The sequence below is a fragment of the Procambarus clarkii genome, chromosome 86 (assembly GCF_040958095.1).
Source record: "Procambarus clarkii isolate CNS0578487 chromosome 86, FALCON_Pclarkii_2.0, whole genome shotgun sequence".
Classification (NCBI taxonomy): Eukaryota; Metazoa; Arthropoda; class Malacostraca; order Decapoda; family Cambaridae; genus Procambarus; species Procambarus clarkii.
The window spans coordinates 9,478,626-9,483,625 of NC_091235.1; the positions used below are offsets into that span (position 1 = coordinate 9,478,626).

The 5,000-nt window shown below is 40.5% G+C and overlaps 1 protein-coding gene across 1 annotated transcript in view; it reads left to right on the forward strand.

The window, feature by feature from the left end:
• The window catches only part of LOC123767312 (protein O-mannosyl-transferase TMTC1), a 259,546-nt gene that overhangs the window by 47,645 nt on the left and 206,901 nt on the right, over positions 1–5,000 (forward strand). The window lies entirely within an intron of this gene.

The following is a 5,000-nucleotide window of genomic DNA, read 5'->3' on the forward strand; positions in this document are numbered from 1 at the left end:
TAACCTAACCTAACCTATCTTAACCTAACCTAACCTAACCTAACCTAACCTAACCTAACCTAACCTATCTTAACCTAACCTAACCTAACCTAACCTATCTTAACCTAACCTAACCTAACCTAACCTAACCTAACCTAACCTAACCTAACCTATCTTAACCTAACCTAACCTAACCTAACCTATCTTAACCTAACCTAACCTAACCTAACCTATCTTAACCTAACCTAACCTAACCTAACCTAACCTAACCTAACCTAACCTAACCTAACCTAAACTAACACAATTAAGTCAATAATTTATGTTGTTAATATAATATAATAATAATAATTCAAATAAACTAATTGGAAACAATTTATTGTAAATAAAGAAAATCACTCGGCCTATTAGGCAAATCGGGCCTTGCATATTGGGCCGAGAAGTGCATTCTGGCTACTAGGTACGACATATATATATATATATATATATATATATATATATATATATATATATATATATATATATATATATATATATATATATATAAACGGCTTGGAAGTGACGCTCCACGGGGACTCTATAAATTGAGCGGGAGGGGGGAGGGTTAGAGGGGAGGGAATTATCAGGGAGAAAGCGCCAAGCCATTACGACTATGTAGCACTTACGAGGTGGGGGGGGGGAGGTGGTACTAGAGAGCCATTAGATAAATGACACGAGCCCTATTTGCTTAATTTTCAAGATGACTGTATCCAGCCTTGTCCTGACTACACTAGAATGGTTATTATTTTCATCATTATTCATTGTGATTACTGAAGGTTGTTTAAGTGATTATCGATTCATTATCAATAAGACAAAGGAATGTTTTTATCACGGTCGAAAGATTGGCAGATGCAGTTTAATACTGACAAATGCAGGGTTTTGACAGTCATGAGATAATTGGTTAGCGGGATAATAAGGTAAGATAGGTTATCTTGAGACGATTTCGGGGCTTAGCGTCCCCGCGGCCCGGTTCTCGACCAGGCCTCCTTTTTGTTACACATCCCTAGGAAGCAACCCGTAGCAGCTGTCTAACTCCCAGGTACCTATTTACTGTTAAATAGGGAGCTGTCAAATCTGAATACGACAGTAGGGGATCTTGAGCCTGGACAATCAATGTATAAATGTTGCAAGTGTGTGGCAAATAGCTAAGATCTTTGACCGGAAGTGTTAGCAACGCAGCTACAGCCTTAAGTTGCTCTTGTTACGCCCCATTTAGACTACATACAGTTCAGCTTTGATCACTGAACTACGGAATGGACATAAAAATCACAGGAATTACAAACTTTATTTTAATGAAGAGATTAAGAGAACTTAATTTACATTTTCTAGGAAGACGAAGCCAAAAAAATATGAAAAAACAAAGGGGGGGGGGTATTAATAAATATATGAATACAAAAGAGAATTCAAAACAATGAATACCAGTGGGATAAGCTGAGATTCAGGGAAGACCTGGGTAAATACCGGTTTGAAAGGAGGGTTTATGCAAAAAATAACTACACGGTAAACATGGTTTAGTGGGAAACAAGTAGAAGTTGTGAGTTTGATGGTAAACAAATAGAAGCCGATTCAGATTGGCCCTTTGGCCCTCTGCTTATTCCAATATTCTGATTTTCCTTTGTTATATCCTAATGTTCCTGTCTTAGCTGTTTTACTTATAAATTATCGAGGGTTTATGGGAGACAAATATAATTTTTTTTTATAAATTAATAGTGGATTTTAGATCAATATTGGTGATTCTGTTGATGTGTTTACTGATATCTAAGTATTGAAGGCCATAGATGTGTAAAAATAAAGTGATCTCTTTTATGAACATATCTTTCACTTTCAAATTACAAACACACTTTCGCATTACAAACATAATTTCATATTACAAACACACATTGCCACTTCAACATTACGAACATCAGAACATTACAACATTACGAACGTAGAACATTAATTTTCATCCTCACCATCCAGCCGTTCTATGGTAACACCTGGCTTCACCATACCATGCAACCCATCCTCCGAATTGACAGTACGGTTTAATACTAAGTGTAATAAGTACATATCCTGACTGTCATACATAGTACATAATTGCACTTATGCTGTAACATTTACCTCCCCATTTTTGGAGGACGAGTTGTACCATAACATCCCCCATGGTCAACAACAACCATTCAAGTGTTGTGCACCATAACTTCCTTCACCATAACTTCCACACCTACACTATACCTCCACCATCACCATCAACCCATCTACGCCATACCAACTATCACCTTCATCACACAGTGTCCCAATTACCACCTTAGAACAGGTACAGTAACAGATCTATGATGGATATTATATACAAAATACCAAACGTTGAATGCGTTTATAGTGTTAGTTCCTCCAGGGAACACAGCACCAATGTGCTTCTTTTAACACTGTTCAATATAATGTTACATCATAATGAACATTTTGTGTAATATTAATTTCCACAAATGTAAATTACATACATGCATGACCCCTTTTACACGTCTATATAAATATGTATATACATATGAATTGTCGGAGATTAAAATATACATGAATTAATTCCACTGTTCGACACATGATGCTGGCATCCCTGGGCGGCTATCAGCCGGAGATTATTTTGTTTTCATGAAGGGAAACAATTAGTGTGAGCCTCGTATGTCAGCCAATACCGTCCAGTATTTTAGTCAAAGAAAACGGTTATCGCAGCCTGGGTGGAGCTGGTTCACTGCCTACACTGCAGGCTATCACAATGTGTAATTGGACATTTTCTATTGAACGGAATTGAATTTGCGGCACGGGGGTGTCTGTATATATATAAATGTAAGTGTGAATGTGTAGTATGAACACGTGTCTATGTTTTGCTATAGGCTGTGTTATAAAGATATATATTTTATAACAGCATCTTAAGTGAATTTTCTTCGATTCCATTTCGCCTTTGCATCTGGCAGCAGCGTCCACTACGTCCTTCTCTTAGGGCGTTCCACTCATCGCTGAAGGAAATATTCCAGTGCCTCGTTGGGTCATTCCAGTGCTCGGAGTTCATTCACCTTGGCTCTTTCCTCGTAAACAGCGGATCTTCGCTACAGGTGTCGATTCCTTTGAGAATATATTGTCAACGTGTATCTGTGTCTCCTGCATCGAGAAATTTGAAGCTCGGTTGTTAAATCCGTGGACGTTCAACGCTGCTTACTTCTTTATTCAATATGAATATTCTGCGTGTACTCAAGAGATTGTTTGAGTATAGTAACCTGAATGATTTGAGGACCAAACCTCACACTAGAAGATGAGGAGACGACGACGTTTCGGTCCCTCCTGGACCATTATCAAGTCCATTGTGACAATTACAAAGGTTTAGTTGTCATATCTTCAAGCCCCGTTATTGTGACTCATTGTCAGCAACCTGGATGAGTGTTGGCGTACAGTAACTCAAATGATTCCTTGATGTATAGTAATAGGAATGATCGTTGGCGCGCCTGAGTAATTACTGCTCAGATTTTTGATGGGTACACTTATATTTACAAATATTTCAAATCCTGCTCATATACTCTTAAAACACTAATTCCTGAAACTAGGACGTAACCTCCGGCACAACCGGTGCGGTGTCAATGACCTTTCATTGCCCATCGTCGTCACCTTGCAGTTGTTATAGTTGATTCAAACAGCCACTTGTTACGGTATTTCTGCACCTTGTCTATGCTTTCTTAAGTTGTTGTTTTCATTTCTGTTTTTTTTATAATTTCCACATTGTTTAAGACTAGATAAATTGATATCGCCAGGCCAGTTATACCTGTACACCCAGGACACTATGGATGATACTTAGGTCTTGTTTAACTCTGTAGTTTGTCGTTATTTCCAAGAGTTCGTCTATTCCCCCAAGCTCGATTCGAGGCCAGGCTTGTCTTGTGATAAACTGATCTACAAGGTTGTTGCTTGAAGCACCGCGGTTACTTCTCCCCACCTGTACAAACCCTTCTTCTCTGGTCTGAACCCCATTCATCCCTCTCTGTCGTGGCTTTTCCGACCTTCCCTGTCGTGTGGGTTTTCTACCTTCCTTGTCGTGTTGTTTGTTGTTTAAGATTCGCTACCCGCAACAAAAAGTTCCAAGTAGCACGGGCTATGGTGAGCCCGTAGCCTTCCCTTTCGTTGTCTTCCACTCATCCCTGTCGTGCGGCTTGCCAATGGTGACTTATAATGGTGGCGAAGCTGTCTTTCCCTGACCCCCTAAAGTTGTTCACTAATGATTCTAGTTTCCTTCTGGTAGAATATTATCCTTTTGTTTAGGCTGTTCTCCATCACTCTGCCGGATATGTACGCCAGGCATTCAGTTCTTGAAAAGCAGTGCTGCTCTGGCTCGCTAAGCAATTTCAGCTCGCTAACTCAGCTCTGTTTCACTGGTCAGTGTATGCAAGATCCTGAAGTCAGTACCGAGTCATTGTCGCTAAAACGTCCATTTTTCAAGAAACAATCAAGAGAAAACTTTAAACCTAAATGGTTTTATAGCACTTGGAGTGGATGTGAGACAAAGAACAGACAGATGGAGTCCGACCACTTGGACAATCAAGGATCGAACGCCAACCCCGCCAGAAGCCAGACCGTGGCTGTGCCAACCACTCGATGTGGACGGTCATCCTTAAGTGGAATAACTCACACGCCAAGGAATGGTGGGAAGAGTTACACAAAGAATAAAGAGCAGTACAGATGACCAATGCCACAAGACAGCTCACTGGGACAATGGGGAATAATCCAGTGCATGTTTGTTTTGAAATGGGGGCATGACGGCTGAGTGGACAGCGCTCGGGGTTCGTAGTCCTAAGAGTCAAGGTTCGATCCCCGGCGGAGACCGAGTTTCTTTCACCCTGATGCCCCCTGTTCACCTAGCAGTAAATAGGTACCTGGGAGTTAGACAGCTACTGCGGGCTGCTTCCTGAGGATGCGTGTGGGTGAAAATTAGGATTAAGTACTTGCCCGAGACGCTGTGCGTGCTAATG